Source organism: Canis lupus, chromosome 28 (genome assembly GCF_011100685.1).
Source record: "Canis lupus familiaris isolate Mischka breed German Shepherd chromosome 28, alternate assembly UU_Cfam_GSD_1.0, whole genome shotgun sequence".
Taxonomy (NCBI): Eukaryota; Metazoa; Chordata; class Mammalia; order Carnivora; family Canidae; genus Canis; species Canis lupus.
The window spans coordinates 3,848,218-3,867,138 of record NC_049249.1 but is presented as its reverse complement, the minus strand read 5'-3'; the positions used below and the strand labels follow the sequence as shown (position 1 = coordinate 3,867,138).

The 18,921-nt window shown below is 44.2% G+C and overlaps 1 long non-coding RNA gene across 4 annotated transcripts in view; it reads right to left on the bottom strand.

Annotated features, from left to right (window-relative positions):
* The window catches only part of LOC119877685, a 61,861-nt gene that overhangs the window by 41,716 nt on the left and 1,224 nt on the right, over nt 1–18,921 (bottom strand). For all 4 annotated transcript variants that reach the window (XR_005380379.1, XR_005380380.1, XR_005380377.1 and 1 more), the window contains exons 2-4: nt 16,152–16,211; nt 12,483–12,585; nt 70–181 (exon numbers count right to left, since the gene is read on the bottom strand). This is a non-coding gene — a long non-coding RNA (uncharacterized LOC119877685). The remainder of the gene's footprint in view (nt 1–69; nt 182–12,482; nt 12,586–16,151; nt 16,212–18,921) is intronic.

Genomic DNA, 18,921 nt, shown 5'->3' with positions numbered 1-18,921 from the left:
CATCATGAGTAGACTTAGGCTTCCAGTACTGAGGGGCTTTGCATACACAGTACACAAGTAGTTTGAGACCTGAAATCAAAGTGCATCCTGGGTAACTGAGTGGTAGATGTTCAAAGAAGCTTCCACCTGAGATCTTCAGACCCCTCCCGTGCATTTCCTTCTTCTGCTGGAGCTGCAACGCCTGTAATAAAACATGAGTATAAACTGTATGAGTCCTATAGGTCATTTCAGCAATCAAACACTGAAGATAATTATGTGTAATTAGCACAAACTTCTGGAAGAAAACAAAAGAGAAAATTTTAGTGACCTTTAGTTTGGCAAAGACTGCTTAAATAAAGCACACAAACAGCATCATCCGTAACAAAACAAAAACTAGTAGAGTTCATCAAAATTAAAATTTTGTTCTTCAAAAGACACAAGATGCTGCTATGAAAATGGAAAGAAAAGCTAGAAACTTGGAGAAAATATTTGAAAAATACACAGCTGATAAAGGACTTGAATCTGGAATATAAAGAACTCTTTTACCCCAATGAGAAGACAACCCAATTTTTTAAAAATCTCCTCAGTGAGTGAGCAAAAGACATGAATATACATCTCACCAAAGAACATATACATGGGCAAATAAGCACATCAAAAGATGTTAAACATCATTAGCCATTAGGGAAATGCGAATTAAAACCACAATCAGGTATCACTACATGCCTATCAGAATGACAAAAATAAAAAATAGTGGTGGCACCAAATGCTGGCGACAATACAAAGAAGCTAGATCATGCATACGTTGCTGGTGGGAATGTAAAATGGTACAACCATTCTGGGAAATAATCTGGTAGTTTCATATAAAACTAAATATACACTCACCGTACAACCCAGCAATCACATTCTTAGACATCTGCCACAGAGAAATGAAAACTTATGTTCACTCCAAAATCTGATCACAAATGTTCATAGCAGCATTATTCTCAATTGCTAAAAACTGGGGGTAGGGGGGGTAGGGGGAAATGTCCTTCAGTGGGTGAGTGGTTAAACAAACTGTGGTACATCCATACCAAGAATTAGCAATAAAATGGAACAGTGTACTGATACGTTTAACAGCTTGGATGCATTTCAAGTGAATTGTGTTGAGTGAGAAAAGCAACACTGATTCAACCTCAAAAGGCAACACACTGTATGATCCCATTTATGTAACATTTTTTAAATGACAAAATGATAGAGATGGAAATCAGATTACTGGTCACTGGTGGTTAAGAGAAGAGGAGAGGGAGAGAGAGGGATGGAGGGAGTCTTGGGGTTACAGCTGTTCTGTGCCTTAAGTGTAGTGCTAGTTACATGAATCTATACTTGTGATAAAATTGCACAGAACTATTCACATTCACACACACACAAGTGCAGGTGAAACTGAAATCTGAATAAGCACTGCCAATTTCCTGGTTTTATATCATACTGTATATAGGGAAGATGTTACCTTTGGGGACAAATGGGTGAAGGGTGACACTTCCTTGTACATATTTCTGCAAAACTTTTCATGGATCTATAATTATTGCAAAATAAAAATGTTTTAATATATATATTTTTTAAATGCTTCCCCACTCTGTCCCTCTCCATCACTGTACTTTTGTTGCTAAGACCAAGACCAAGAGTAAAACTGCAACTGCTCAATGTTTATGTAACACTCAAATAAAACCACTCCCCACCCCTGGCCCCATCATCTCAGTGTAGCCACACAGCCAAACGTAACACTGACCCAGTTCCAAAAGCTTTGAGCAAGCAGACACAAAGAGCCTAGGTTTTTCTGGGACAGACTGTGAAGGGAGGATCCTCACAGCAGATCCCCTAGCTCTGCCCTCCTCTCTCCCTAGCTCCTAGCCTTCTTCTCCTTCAACAGGATTCTTTGATTCCTTCCCTCCCTGCTCCCATCCTCCCAGGTCTGTTCTAAATAGATCATTCTAGACCCATGCCCCTTTTTCCCATCTCTGCCCCTTTAGAAGCAGCAAAAACACCAACACCTCATCAGAAGACAGAGGAAGGAGAAGGTTGTGAGCACTTACTTGCACAAGATTTTGTTCCTATTTTTTTTTTAAATGGGTTAAAAAATATGAATAATCACTTCAGCAAAGAAGATAAACTCATGGCAAATAAGTGCAGGAAAAGGTGCCTGACATCATTAGTCATGAAGGAAGTGTAAATTAAAACCACAGAGAGATACCACTACATAGCCACTAGGATGGCTACAGTCAAAAAGACCAGTGTCAGCAAGGATGTGGAGAGCCTAGAACTTTCTACACTGGTGGAACGTAAATAGTGCAACCACTATGGAAAAAGGTTTAGCAGGTTTTTATTTTTTATTATTATTTATTTATTCATGAGAAACGCAGGAGAGAGAGAAGCAGAGACACAGGCAGGAGAAGCAGGCTCCACGCAGGAAGCCCAGTGTGGGACTCAATCCGGGGTCTCTAGGATCAGGACCTAGGCTGAAGGTGGCACTAAACCGCTGAGCCATCCGGGCTGTCCTTTAGCAGGTTTTTATAAATTTCAACACACAAATTTCATTCAACTCTGTCATTCCACTCCTGGCTATTTACCCAAGTTTAATGAAAATTTATGGGGGCACCTGGGTGGCTCAGTCTTTAAGTGTCTCCCTTCCACTCAGTTCATGATCTCAGAGTCCTGGGATGGAGCCTGAGCCCAGTGTAGGGCTCCCTGCTCAGTGAGGAGTCTGCTTATTTATCTGCCCCTCCCCCATCCATGCTCTTTCTTTCTCAAATAAATAAAGCCTTAAAAAAAAGAAAAGAAAGAAAATATATGCCCAAATAAAGATTTATGCACTAACATTCTTAGGAGCTTTATTTGCAATAGCCAAACAAGAGAAACGACCTAAAATGTCCATCAGCTTGAGAATGGATAAACAAATTATGGCACATCCATAAAATGAAACACTACTCAGCAATAAAAAGAGTGAACACAGTAAGACGGATGAATCTCAAAGCAATTATGCTGATGGGAAGAAGCCAGACAAATGAGTATATACTGTATGAATTTATCTATATAAAATTCCAGAAAATGCAAACTAATCTATAGTGGCAGAAAGCAGACCAGTATTTGCCTGCAGAGAGAGCAGGGGGATGGGCTTCAAGAAGAGATGCTGCTCCTTGGGGCCAAGGGCTCTCTGGCAGAGGTGTGGCTGCCAGCAGGCTGAGCTCAGCAGTGGTTCTCCCCAGTTCCTCCTCAGCACCACTCAGCCTTGCAGGGAGTAGCAGGCAGGCTCACCATCCACAGCCTGATGTGGCTACATTTCTAACCTTCCACATAGACACATGCACCTCTGAAACAGAAGAAGGCGGAGCAGGGGCTGGTTAGAGCAAGGACAACCTCCAGCAGCAATGCTGGGAGGGCGAGGCCAGGGTGGTACCCTCTCCCTTCACGCTCCCCTGCCCGCAGACATCCCATCACTAGCAGTGCTCTGGAGAAATAAGAGCTGCTGTACCAGCCTGGACCAGATAGATGATTATTTATCTGTCCCCCATTAACCTTCTTCTCAGTTCTGCCAGTCTACCTTAGCTTGAATTTTTTTTAAGATTTTATTTATTCGAGAGAGCACAAGTGCGGGGAAGCAGGGGAGGGACAGAGAGAGAGGCAGAGTAAGAAGCAGGCACCCCACTGAGCAGGGAGCCCCATTCAGGGCTTGATCCTGGGGCCCTGAGATCATGACCCTAGCTGAAGGCAGACACTTAACCCACTGAGCCATCCAGTGCCCCTGAATTATGTTTTTATATTGAACAGCCTGGGTGTGGACTGGGGAGTGGAGGGGGCCGTCCAGGTCTCAGGATTGGTGCTTCTCTCATTGCTCCAGGTACAGTGAGCAGCCCCTGAAGTCCTGGCCTGGATGCAGGGGGCCTAGAGTCAAGTGTCTGCCTCCTTCTGGATACCAGACCTTTGGCCTCATCTTGTGATACCGCACCATAAACCACAAGAAAGAAGACCCTGCTGTGCCCCGAAAGGTTCCCAGGCTTCTATTTGCTCACTGCACACTGTCTCAGCTATTCATTTTTTCGAGCACAATTTTTTTCCCCAAATACACAGAAAACAATGTGGCAACCCCAGATTTCCGTAGATGTTCCCAGGTCTCTAGAGCAGGACATCTCAGTGGGTGCCCACTGACACCAATTGATTCCATCAACTGTTCTGGCAGCAAACAGCAGGTGGTTCATTGGTGCTTCCCTGCCCCTGCAGCCCTAAATAGAAGCCTGGGGCAGCAGGAGCCTCCCAGCCTCAGGGTGTGGCTCACTGCCAGTCGAATCTGCCCATCAAACCCTGGACAGAGCATCAGGTCAGGAGCAGACAGAGCATCAGGTCAGGAGCAGAAAATCAGCCTCTGAAACTTTATTCCTGGCCAAACTTCTCTCTGTGACAGGCTTACAAACCCTGTGTCCCAGATGGGCGTGGCCTTGGTGCAGTGCTTACTGCCACTTCTCTCCAGGGAGCCTTCCCCCAGCTTGCTGATAGAGAAGTCTACCCCCAGGGCCCACTGTACACAGGCGCCTTGTCTTCGCTGCCTTAGTGAGCAGGCACTGAGCAGACATTTGTGAACATGGGCTGCTGGGCCCCCAGCTCCGGGACTGCTGTGGCACAGGGAAGGCAAGGCACTTCCCCCCAGGGACAGGTTTAGATGAGGTACACAGAAGAAGCCAACCAGCTGCAGCAGAAGGTGGAGGGCAAAGTTTGGAGAAGGGCATGACAAAGGTCTGGGGGAGCAGGTGGACATAAGCCAGATAAAGCTATAGAAGTCGGAAGGCTTTCCCAGGATGGGGAAATTGAAAAAGAAATAGAATTTCTGGAAAGGGGGAGGGGGAGGAATGAGCACAGCCAAAATCTTTCCTCATGGTCCCAGTGCCCCCCCCCCTGCAGCAGGACGGCAAGGCAAGCCTGGCTCTGAAGTCATACTCAGCCACTTGCCTCTCCTTGGTGCCTGGGCTGCTCAGAGCTTCAGAGGTTCACTCTTTATTGGCCAATTTAAAACATAAGAGCAGGAATTGGGGTGGGTTATCTAGATCCCCCAGGGATTTGTAAGAGGGGAACTTCATGGATGGTGCAGCCCTGGCACCTTATCTAGTCGTACAGCTAGTAGCTGTGCCATGTAGGTGGCAGTCTGTTGATCGAGATGAATGCCTTTGAAGCGAGTGCCTGGGCTCTCAAAAGCTTACCGTCAAGCACTTGCCAATGACAGCCACACAGAGCACAAAGCTTCCTTCAGCTGCTGGCCCCACTCCCCTGCCATGAGGCCAGTCAAGTGTCAGGCTACCTGGGGCTTATCTCTGTAGACCTCCATCTGTAGGGGCTGCCCTTAGGCTCCAAGGTGATTTGTGGCCTGGGAACCCGCCCCCCCATCCTGCCACCTCCCCAGGAAGGAAGAAATCTTCCCAAAGAAAAGAACAAGGCAGTGAAAAGTGAGAAGTACAAGTAAGCTTTGGAAGGTGGGTTGTTAGTGGACTACATGGGGAATCCTTGGAGCAACAGTGATCCATGTATAAGACATACTGGCCGGCCAAGCTGCTGCCACCTCCCTGCTTGAAGGACTTTTGGTAAAAACTGTGGAACAAAATGAGGACACACATCCATACAAGCTAAATAAAGACATGTAATATATGAAAACAACTCCTCCGTACCACGGTGGGAGAATGGGAGGCAGTGGCTGAGGGCAGAACCAAATTGGAGGGCCTTTCTCTGAGGGTCTCTGCAAAGACCACAGCACTTGTTAAGAAATCCCGTTCATAGAATTCCACTTCCAGGATGGCTGCATGAGGAGCCCAATCCCTACTGAAACAAGCAAAGCTGGTAAAAATTACTTTTTTACTACCACACCATTTAAAGTCTCTGGCAATTGTCCAAAGGGTATTCAATAAGTGAAGAAACATTTATTCAAGAAAATCTACTAAAACTCAGTAAGAAGAATGAGAGTCTGGATTTGAACCGCATCCTGCTCTGTCCTTCCTCTCCTTTCCTCGGCTTAGTTTGACAAAAGCTCTACTCAGGGCAGATGTAGCCAAAAAGACAAGTCTCCCTCTTCCCTCAGGCCCCAACAAGGGTGTAAAATAATTAACAACATGCATACTGATCTTTGTCCCCAGTTCCTGGCTGGTCCTAAAACCCTTATAATTTCCTAAGTGATAAGAGCAGTAAGAGCATCTTTTTTCTAATATTTGGTCTTTGACCCCAGTTCCTGACACAGAGTTCCTAAATCCCTTAGTGTTTCCTGGGTGATAGTGTCTTTAATTCTAATGAGGCAACTCTTGGTGGGCTCCTGGATAGCTTCTGGATGGGAGCTGGTCACCAGAAAGACCAAGCCATGATTAGAAATTTGAGGTTTTCAACCTCATCCCCCATCCTCTGGGGCTGAGGACCAAGTTAATGATAGATCATGCCTCCATGTATATACTGAAGCCTTCATAAAATTCTGAAAATATGGGATTTGGAGAGTTTCTGGGTTGGTGAACACACTTCTATACCAGGAGAGTGACACACCCCAACTCCATAAGGACAGAAGCTCCTGCTCTTGAGACTTTTCTAGACCTCATTTTAGGTATACCTTCATCTGATTATTCATTATATCCTTAATTATACCCTTAATAATACTAAATATAAGTAAGTATTCCCTTGAGTTCTGTGAGCCACTCTAGCAAATTGTAAGCCCCTAGGAGGGTGTCATAGGAACCCCAATTTATAGCCAGTTAGTCATAAGTACAGATGGCAATATGGAACTTGCAATTGGCATCTGAAGTGTTGTAGTCTTGAGGGGGTGAACCCTTAGACTATGGGATCTGACACTAACTCCAGGTAGTGAGAAGTGCTGGTGTCCTGCTTCTCCTGGTGAAATACAGTAACCCTTTGCATAAGAAAAACATTCCTGATTCATTTGTTAGAGCATGTGACTCTTGATTTTGGAGTTGTGAGTTCCAGCCCCATGCTGGGTGAGATTACTTAAAAATAAAATATTATTTAAAAAATGAAAAACACCCTCGTATTTCTCTTTATTCTCATACTACTTTAACTCATAACACTCCTGACACCAGATATGTGTGTTTTCTACCCATGATACAATTCTGCAACACCAGCTGGCTGTCCTACAATTCATTTCTGACACTACCTGGGAAAGTAAACTGAGAAGACCAGAGGCTACCACACCCACTCGGCTCCGTAAATAGATCACAGATATTGCCTGGGGGAGAGAGGCAGCCATTTAGAAAAGAGCTTGGAAGCTCTCCACAAAGAAATTGACTTTGTTTGAAATGGAGTGTAGAGAAGTTCAAGTTTAAGGACACTTTTTTTTTTAATTTTTATTTATTTATGATAGTCACACACAGAGAGAGAGAGAGAGAGAGAGAGAGAGAGAGGGGCAGAGACACAGGCAGAGGGAGAAGCAGGCTCCATGCACCGGGAGCCCGACGTGGGACTCGATCCCGGGGCTCCAGGATCGCGCCCTGGGCAGCCAAAGGCAGGCGCCAAACGGCTGCACCACCCAGGGATTTCTAAGGACACTCTTAAAAACAATAGTTCCTCTTGATTAAGAGCAACAAACTAAAGCATAGGCCAGCTAATTCACTAGACAACCAGGAAAAAAAGACAGCTAATAGCCCACCTACTCCAAATCCAGCCTCTGGGGCAGCCGGGGTGGCTCAGCGGTTTAGCGCTGCCTTCCGCCCAGGGCGTCATCCTGAAGACCAGGGATCAAGTCCCACATCCGGCTCCCTGCATGGAGCCTATTTCTCCCTCTTCCTTGTGTCTCTGCCTCTCTCTTTCTCTCTCTGTGTGTGTCTCTCATGAATAAATAAATAAAATCTTTAAAAAAAAAAAAAAAAAAAGGCAGCCTCTGAAACTTCCCTTGCCTGAATTTAATTGGATCAGACCAATGAGCAATTTATGCCCAGGGCACTGGAACCTAACATTGTTGTAATACCAAATGAGGCAGACAGCTAAACAGAGAGATCAAGGAAAGAGTCAAAAAGAACCCTGCTAAAAATATGATCACCTCAGGGTGCACTTGCCTAAGACTACACTCTTTGAGGAGTGTCATCAGAGGCTCAGTTGTAGGGAAAATAGACTCCACTAAAACAGACAAGTGAAGTCGCAAATCAATAAGCAAGCAAACAACAACAGAAGCAAGCCAGAACAGGTGGTGGAGAATCAGGATTCTGATTGCTTTTCTCCTAAGATCAGGAATAAGACAAGGGATGTCTGTTCTTGCCACTCCTATTCAAAATTGTACTGGAGATGATAGCCAGGGCAATTAAGCAAGAAAAACAATTAAAAGGCATCTGGATTTTAAAGGAAGAAGTAAAAACCATCTCTACTCACAGATGACATGATCTTGTTTATAGGAAATCCTAAAGAATCCACTAAAAAAAAAAAACTATTTTAAGAACTAAAAAATGAGTTCAGCAAGGTTACAGGATAAAATAAGAATATACAAAAGTCTACTGTATTTCTACACACTTGCAGTGAACAATCCAAAAATTTACTTCAAAAAATGCTCACAATAGCATCAAAAAGAATAAAATAATAAAAGGACAAATAACCCTGTTTATAAGTGAGCAAAGAATCAGAATAGAAATTTTTCCAAGGAAGATATACAAAATGGCCAATAAGCACATGAAAAGAAGCTTGATACAGTCATCAGAGAAATACAAATCAATACCACAATACCACTTCACACCCACTAGGATGTCTAGTATCAAAAAAGCCAGCTAACAATAAATGTTGATGAAGATGTGAAGAAATTATAACACTATACTCGATGAGAATGTAAAATGGTGCAGACACTTCGTAAAACAGTCTGTGAATTTCTCAAGCAATTAAAGAGAGCTACCATATGACCCAGACATTATACCCACAGATATATGCTCAAAAGAAACGAAAACCAATTTCTACACTAAAACTTGTACACAAATGTTTATAGCACTATTATTCCCAACTGCCAAAAGGTGGAAACAACCTAAATGTCCATCAATGGACAAATGGAAAACAAAATATGATATACCCACACAATGGAATATTATTTGAGCATAAAGAGGAATGAGGTATTGATTTATGCTACAACACAAATATATCTTGGAAAAATGGGCAGCCGGAGTGGCTCAGCGGTTTGGCACTGCCTTCAGCCTAGGGCGTGATCCTGGAGACCCAGGATTGAGTCCGCATCGGGCTCCCTGCATGGAGCCTGCTTCTCCCTCTGCCTATGTCTCTGCCTCTCTCTCTCTCTCTCTCTCTCTGTGTGTGTGTGTGTGACTATCATAAATAAATAAAAATTTAAAAATAAATAAATAAAGATGTTGTTCTTTAAAAAAATAAATAAAAAATAAAAAGGTACAAATCAGGCACCTGGGTGGCTCAGTGGTTAAGCGTCTGCCTTTGGCTCAGGTCACGATCCCAGGGTCCTGGGATTGAGTCCTACATCGGGCTCCCCGCAGGGAGCCTACTTCTCCCTCTGCCTATGTCTCTGCCCCTCTCACTGTGTCTCAAATAAATAAACACATACATACATACATACAAATCCAGGGGCACCTGGGTGGCTCAGTTGGTGAAGTGTCTGCCTTCAGTTCAGGTCATGATCTCAGGGTCCTGGGATCAAGCCCCACATCATCCGGCTCCCTGCTCAGGAGGGAGTCTGCTTCTCCCTCTGCCACTCCCCCTGCTTGTGCTCTTTCTCTCTTCCAAATAAATAAATGAAAAAAAACTTTATTTTTTTTTAATTTTTATTTATTTATGATAGACACACAGTGAGAGAGAGAGAGAGAGGCAGAGACACAGGCAGAGGGAGAAGCAGGCTCCACGCACCGGGAGCCTGACGTGGGATTTGATCCCGGGTCTCCAGGATCGCGCCCTGGGCCAAAGGCAGGCGCTAAACCGCTGCACCACCCAGGGATCCCAGAAAAAAAAACTTTAATAAATAAATATTTAGGGCAGCCTGGGTGGCTCAGCGGTTTAGGGCCTCCTTCAGCCCAAGGCGTGATCCTGGAGACTCGGGATCGAGTCCCACGTCGGGCTCCCTGTGTGGAGCCTGCTTCTCCCTCTGCCTGTATCTCTGCCTCTCTCTTTCTCTCTGTGTCTGTCATGAATAAATAAAAATCTTTAATAAATAAATAAATATTTAAATAAATAAGTAAAAATATAAAGGTACTAATCCCAATCATGGGGGCCCTACCCTCAATGACCTAGTCTACCTCCAGAAGGCTCCACTTCCTAATACAATCACATTGGGAATTAGATTTCGGCAGTTGAATTTGGAGGGGGCAGAAACATCTATCTATTAAACCCTGGGTGTCGAATAATGCCGAACCCTAACTCATAGGCCCCTTTTGCTTGTGAGAAAACCAAAGCCCACCATTCCTTCCCCCAGGCTGATTCTCTGAATCCCCAGGTGATTCTCTGACCACAAACTCTGGATCCAAACACCTACCAGGTCCTCCCAGAAAATGGTTGCTCAGAATGATGGAAAACAGCAGTCTGCTTAAAAAGGTCCTCATGAAGAGCACTGGCAAGGTGCGCACATGTCAGTGATATAAAGCATGTAGTACATAAGACATTCTGTAAAACTGAGGCAGAGGGGCAGCCCGGGTGGCTCAGCGGTTTAGTGCTGCCTTCAGCCCAGCGTGTGATCCTGGAGACCTGGGATCAAGTCCCACGTTGGGCTCCCTGCATGGGGCCTGCTTGTGTCTCTGCCTCTCTGTGTCTCTCATGAATGAATAAATAAAATCTTTAAAAAAACAAAAATTTAGAATCTGATGTGCCAACTATGAAGGGTATTATACAACCATCTTCCTACAGAAGACTGTAGACTGTTTTAGTAAAAATTATATATAAATATGGAGAGTGGTTAGACAAATATAGTGGCTACATATATACTGAAAAAATGAAGAAAAAGTATACAATGGTGCTTAAACTGATTCCAGGTGGAAAAATGGTAAAATGTACAAAAATATACACATTTTTATTTGTAGTTAAGTAAAGATAGGCATTTCCAGCTGTACAGTGGTTAAGAAATGTATAAATATAATGTTTACACAGAATTTTTTTGACATTTCTAGATAGATAAGATGTATTCAGTGATAAAAATACATATTCAGATCCTTCATGATTAGTTAAGTATACTTGTCAAGGCACCTGGACACTATATGAAGACAAATTTTTCCCACTAAAACCCTAGTAATGTCAAGCCAAAGATGGTCCTGCCCTAGTGCACCCAGGGGATCCCTGACCCAGGATGGGGGTAGCACCAGTCAGCAGTGAACATGGATAGGAGCATGTGACCATAATGGTGCTCACTAGGCACTAAGTCTGCAGCAGGGCTCATGTCACATTACCTCCACTAGGTAGGTTATTCTATCAACCCCAGTTTAGAATAAAGGAACCTGGGCACCAACAAAGAACATCTGGCACAGTAGGAACCCCATAAACCTTTTAAATGTCATGAGAATTGGTGGGCTAGTCCTGACTTTTAAAGAAAACTTCAAATTTGAACAAATACTCCCAAATTGGGACATCTGAGTGGCTCTGGGGTGGAGCGTCTGCCTTTAGCTCAGGCGTGATTCCCAGGTCCTAGGATCGAGTCCCGCATTGGGCTCCCTACAATGGAGCCTGCTTCTCCTTCTGCCTATGCCTCTGCGTCTCTTTCTGGGTCTCTCAGGAATGAATAAATAAAATCTTTTTTAAAAAATAAAACAAAACAAAAAGCCCCCAAATCCCAAACCTGGGAGTCCTCCTAACCTGGGAGGGTCTCGGCAAGGAAGTAACGCGGCAACAGTCCTCTACTGCCACCTTGTGGCTATGCGGGGTGGACTCGTCCCTGTCTCCCACAAACGAAAACTGCAGGGAAATCCCACACCTTTACTTGCCTGACTCAGAGGTCAAGCCCCAGGAAGGTCCCTGGGTGGATAAAATGATGAGGTAACCCCTGGCCTGGTGCCTACCTAGGGGCGAGTGGCTGGGCCTGGCCTGAAAGGTACCACAGAGACATCTGGAGTCACAGGAATGTCAGACAAGAGCAAATGTAGCAAACCTTTGAGAGACACCTGGACATAGCAAAGATACAGAAATACAGAGGCAAACACCTCAGAGACCCAGAAGGATGAAAGAGAGGGGGGTAAGGAAGGGAGCTTACTGCAGGGCATTCCCCGGATGGACTAGGATGCTGCCCTGTTGCAGTAGGTCCAGCTGTCCAGCTTCCCAGACCTTCACCCCAGCTCTCCTCTAGCCAGTGTTTGCCTATCCTCTTTCGTATACATGATGTACATTTTCATATACATAAAAATGCCTACAGGCACTTGCCTGGGAGAAAACAAAACTTACTGCGGGCTTTCTCCCAACTGGCTCTCTTACTGAGGCTGATAAACAGCTGTGAATTTGGAGGGCCCGTTAATCCTCCCTGGGTTTCAGTGAAGACTTCTGCCTGGCTGACAAAAAACAGGTCCTGTCCCAACCCACCTCCTCACCTGCACCGAGCACTCCACTCATTCACCACTTCACCAGCAGAACCAGGACTGCATCCGTGCCTGTGGCACCAGGCAGGCTCTGGGAGAACTGGGGATGCAGTAACTGTGGAGGGATGGAGAGGTTAGACGGGAACTCACATGTTCCACCCACTATCCTCCTGCATTCCCTTCTTACACTCCCCACTGCCTGTCAGCCCTTGGCCACATTCAGTTTCTTCAAGCACCACCACCACCACCACTGTCACTGTCACTGGCCCTGAGGCCTAGATAATGGCACCTGACCTGGATTCTCATTCTGGTCTCACTACTTACCATCTGGCTCTCTGTGTTTCCACTTCCTTGACTATAAAACAGAATACTGATAGGGTCCACCTCACAGCAGTGTGGTGAGGAGTCAATGAGTTCATGTTGCAAAGTGTGATACTGAACAGTGTTAAGATGAGGGACCTTGGGGGACACCAGGGTGGCTCAGCAGTTGAACCTTTGCCTTCGGCTCAGGTGGTTATCCCAGGTCCTGGGATTGAGTCCCGCATCGGGCTCCAGACAGAGCCTGCTTCTCCCTCTGCCTGTGTCTCTGCCTCTCTGTGTCTCTCATGAATAAAAAAAAATAAAATCTTTAAAAAAAAAAAGACAAGGAAACTTGGAGTCACACTGGCCTGGGGAAATTCACTTAATCTCTCCAAACTTCAGTTTCTTGTCTGTAAAATGGGTACAGTGACTCTAAACTCGTCAGTTGTGAGTATCCAACTAAATGTCTGAGAGACTCTAAAGGACCTGAGATGTGAGACCTGGCTCCGGTGGCTATCAAATGTCCCATCCCCTCAGCTGTGCCTCCTCATCCATCCACACAACCTAGCCCCCACCTCTTCCTCTTCATCCCTCTCCATAAAGTCTGGCCTGCCCAGCCTACCGGCTGCTAATCCTCAGAACATTCCCTCCATTCCTCATTGATCCCAGGCTGTCCGAACAACAGCTGCTGGTCCTCAGAATAATCCCTCTATTCCCATTTCAGAAACCAGCTGTACCATTCCCATGAAAAACCTGGAAGGCCTTCCTTAAATTAGTAGTCCCTTTACTCCCTCATAGCTTCCTCCTGCCAAGCATCAACTATGCTTCACCTGTGCTCTGGTTGATTTTCTTGCACAACATAAAGTACGATAGTCAAACAAGTTAGCACCAAGTCCTGTTTAACAGACCTGTTATTACTGGGGCAGGTGAAGCCTCTCTGTACACACATGACCTCACTCTGTTCCTTGCTTTTTAGAGGCAACCCTATCTGAACTGTGCACTTACTTTTTATATTATCTATTCCAGTACTTTCATTCATAGTTTTACACTATACAGTCTTAATCTATATATAAATGGCATTCTTCTACAACTTTTTTTCATTCCATACTCTGGTATTTACCCTAATCCATGACTAAATCACTCACTTCACCACCAAATAACCCAAGAAATGCCATAATTTTCTTTCTCTAGTCATTGTATATTAACACTGGGTTTCCTTCTATCAAAAACAGTCCTGATGGGAACATTTCTGAGCTACTAAAGCTACCAAAGCTTAAGCCTGGGTTCCAACCCCCAACTTCACCCAAGCCAGGCCACTGCCCACAGTCAGATGACCCTCCACTCCAGCTTCCCTTGCCCAGATCCCTGCCCATGTCCAGACCCCCTCCCCCACATCTCCCACAACCAGATGACCTCAAAGTTCTGTCCCCCTAATCCTAGGCCACTCCACAAGCTCTGGGATCCACCCTCATGTCTGTCAGCCCCACATCTGGGCCCCTTCCCCAAAGCCAGGGCAGGCTGGAACACAACTCCCCACCCCAGGGACTGACCCTCCTCCAACACCCAACTCCACCCACACTTGGGCCTCCTTCCACAACCAAACCCCCTCTCCTATGTCCCCCAGTGTCACCACACCCCCATTCAGGCCCCTCCCCGACACAAGCCCAGGTCCTCTTCTCCCAGGTCCCAAGCCCCACCCCAAGTCTGGATCTCCCGAAGCTCTGGCCACAACCTTCTGGGCCTCCCCTACTCTGTGTCCCCACACCCCAGTCTCCTCCTCATGAGTGGCTTCTCCCCACCACGCGCACACACACACACACACACACATACACAGACCTTGTCTCCCCAGCCCCACCCCCTCACTCCCCTCATCCACACTTATCCTCCCTCACCATGCCCAGACCTCCCACACACACTATCCAGGCTCCACGGAGACCCCTTCCTCCTTCTCCAAGATGCTCTAGGCCTGGCCCCACCCTCCCTTCCCACACATACTCCCAGGGCCTCTTCCAAGGCCTCTGGAGGTTTGGTGGCAGAAGTGTATGGTGAAGACTGGTCAATGCACAGGAAAACGTGAAACATCCTGCAATCTGGCTGCTCATACATAAAAAACACTCCATAGAGGCTTTCCCAAATTTGACAGCACCCAAAACTTTTATAAGACATTAGCAATGATAAATTGTGAAGCTGAAAGCAAATTTTCTAAATTATCAGTAAAAATGTTTTTAGAAGAGTAGTTTAATCACTCTAGGGGCACCTCGATGGCTCAGTCTGTTAAGGGTCTGCCTTCATCTGAAGTCATGATCTTAGGGTCCTGGGATCTAGCCCCCTGTCCGGCTAACCAGGGAGTTTGCTTCTCCCTCTCTCTCTCCTTCTACCCCTCCCCTGCTCGTGCACTCTCTCTCTCTCTCTCTCTCTCTCAAATAATAAATAAAAATCTTTGAAAGAAGAGTGTAGGTTAATCACTCTATAGAAGGCTCAGTTATCTTCCCTTCTTTCTCATAGAAATTATTCTAATTTTACATATTCTAACTTAAAATATTGAAAATCACTATCATATGAAGTAGTGGCTATGATTATGCAGTTAATATTACCAGTAAAGTTAATATTTTGACAGGCAATTAATTTTAAAATTTGTTATATTAAAATTTTTGTTGTCAGCTTTTAAAATTTGTGATTGCTTTGCTTTGTCATTATAAACAAATATAAGGGATCCCTGGGTGGCTCAGTGGTTTAGTGCCTGCCTTTGGCCCAGGGTGTGATCCTGGAGTCCGGGGACTGAGTCCCACGTCGGGCTTCCTGCATGGAGCCTGCTTCTCTCTCTGCCTGTGTCTCTGCCTCTCTTACTCTGTGTCTCTCATGAATAAATAAATAAAATATTTTAAAAAATAAAAATAAAAAAAATAAACAAATATAAACCTTCAGGGCTGCCTGGCTGGTTCAATCTTTCTTTTTTTTTTTTTTTTTGGTTCAGTCTTTCAAGTGTATCACTCGCTCTCAGGGTCGTAGGTTTGAGCCCCACCTTGGGTATATAGATTAATTTAAAAATAATATATATCACACAAACATTATGCTCATAATTTTGCATTCTCTTCCTAGAGAGAACTGGCATTGCGCGGCTTCAGCTTCCACTTCCGGGATCTGCCCATGGGGGTCTTCTGGGGCAGGTGTGTTTATTCTCTGAGTGACATACCTGGGGCATCACCGCTGGGCACCAGGTTCACACAATTTCAATTTTCATAAGTAATATTGTTTTTTAAGACAGGTGTACCCCTTTTGAAATGGAACTGAGATCTGTGTACCCCACTGTGCTCAAACCTAGAAGCCCAGAAGGTCTCAGTCCTATGGAGGAAAGAGTAGACTATAGCAAACTCCACCCACCTCTAGCAGCAAAACTGGTTCTCCAAGGGCGTGTGGTGGAGGGAATGGCTTCAGCTCTCGCTGTGGAAAATCCCAATGTTGATCATTAGAAGTTAATACATTAATATTTTACCAGTTTCTTAAGAAGTTAAGGTAAGTATACACCAACCTACAAGGCATTTTAATTTTACATTACAAGAAAAAGTTAACACTGCTACTCAATTTTTACAATATGATTTATTTCCCATTGTTTACTAAACTTCAGTTTCTCAATAGTTCTTTTTAGTTTGGTAAACATTGCTTGGAGGAACTTGTTATTCTCTTTTGTAATCTGATTGGAGTAGAATATAACACTAACTCCCTTTGTCCACTAGTAAAACTGCATAACAAATGACAGTAAAATGTTGCAGGGTTTTTAAATTAGCTAATGCAGTGGAGACAACAAAGACTTTGTCCAGCTTTGATTGTATTTGCATTCAGATTTCAAGCGGCCACAAATTCAATGCATTCTTTAACTTCACAGACAAGCTTCTGGAAACTACTGACATTCAGAGTCAACATTCTGTGCTATCACAAAACTAAAGTCAGCTCCAATGCAGAATCTTTCCAATCATAGTGCATTTGGTCTCTTGAACCACCATTTTTAGTCTTTTGATTTTCAACAGTGCCAGTAAAAACATTCTTTTATTCTATGACTGACAATAACTAATTTTCCTTGTAAGACACTTATTATAACTAACTTACATAAAAATATAGATTGTCTAAAAAAAATAGCAGAGCACATTTTTAAAGATCTTATTTATTGGCTTTATTAAATGATTCATGAATCTGGCAACATCCCATCTAGCAGATAGAAAGGAGCTCTGAGGCACTGCACAAAATGAAAGACTTTATAGGCAAAAGGGAGTGGGAACAAAGAAGTTATACTAGCAAAAAGTGGATTGGCTGTGGTAAGGTCACTTTCCTTTAGGAGACGGCAGGGGTCTATCAGCCAGATTACCCCTTTAGTGATGATCAGGTAGTTCCTGATTGACTGGTTTAAGATTCCATTTTGGAAAAGGTCAAAACTGTAATTAGATTAAGTCTAAGTTTGGTGATGTGGGGCATAGCATGAGTGACTCCATTGAAGGGCCTGTTGTCTTGTTTTAACAAGATAAACAGACTTGATAGACATTTCTTGGAATCAGAGCCACTGGCTCTAGATTAAAAAACCCTTTTTGTAAATTATGCTCTAATCTAAAATCTGGGTATATGTTTGACTTCACTGGCTCAATTTAACCAGAAAAAAAAGAACAGCAAAGGGCAATTTGTGGCATACAAATATTTTGAACCTATGTTTCTTTTTTTTTTTTTTTTTTTAAGATTTTATTTTACAGAGAGAGAGAGAGAAAGCACAAGCAGGGGGAGAGGAAGGCAGAGAAAGAGGGAGAAGCAGGCTCTCCATGGAGCAGGGACCCCAACACAGGACTTGATCCCAGGACCCTGGGATCATGACTGAGCCTAAGGCAGACGCTTAACTCACTGAGCCACCCAGGCACCCCTAAAACTATATTTCTATCACTGACCAATTCTGACCTCCCAGTCTAAGAAAGCGATCTCTCTCCTCCATCATTCTCTAGGTCTCAGTGCTTTATGTGTCTTCAGTGCACCTATCAATCAATACTTGAAATATTGTACCATCTATTTCTTTTTCCAACTCATTGTCCTCACCATGATGGAGCTTTGCATTGCCTGGTTCAGAATCCCCAGTTCCTGGAACTGGGGTGAGATTCAAAATGTGTGTTGAGGGATCCCTGGGCGGCGCAGCGGTTTGGCGCCTGCCTTTGGCCCAGGGCGTGATCCTGGAGATCCGGGATCGATTCCCACGTCAGGCTCCCGGTGCATGGAGCCTGCTTCTCCCTCTGCCTGTGTCTCTGCCTCTCTCTCTCTCACTGTGTGCCTGTTATGAATAAATAAAAATTTAAAAAAAAAAAAAAAAAAAAACAAAATGTGTGTTGAATTATTAAATAGATAACAGGTTAATTATATTAGAATGAAAATACTTTGAAAAGTTGTAAAATCAAATTGTAACTTATTTTATCATTTCTTTTTGTTTCTTTTTTTTTTTTTAGTAAGTAAACTCTACTATCAAGATTTTCATGCTCTGGGATGCCTGGGTGGCTCAGCAGTTGAGCGTCTGCCTTTGGCTCAGGGTGTGATCCCATAATTCTGGGATCAAGTCCCACATTGGTCTCCGTGCGAGGAGCCCACTTCTCCCTCTGCCTATGTCCCTGCCTTCTCTCTGTGTCTCTCATGAATAAAATAAAATCTTCTTTAAAAAAAATTTAAAAAGAGTCTCATGCTCTAACAACTGAGCCAGCCAGGAACCACTATAACTTATTTTAAAAAGCATGGCACATGTAGTACATATATAGTGATTGGCACTAGGGTGAAAATTTCACTAGGGTGAAAAATTTGACAATTGGCACCCTAGTGAAAATAAAAAATACACTTACTGATTCAAAATATCTAGGGGTACCCAGCTGGCTCAGCCTGTAAAATATTTGACTCTTGATCTTGAGATTGACAGTTCAAGCGCCACATTGGGCTTGGAGTTTACTTTTAGAATAAATAGGGACACCTAGGTGGCTCAGCAGTTGAGCATCTGCCTTCAGCTCCGGTCGTGATTTCAGGGTCCTGGGATCAAGTCTCACATGAGGCTCCCTGTGGGGAGTCTGCTACTCCCTATGCTTATGCCTCTGCCTCTCTCTGTGTGTCTCTTATGAATAAATAAAATCTTTAAAATATATAA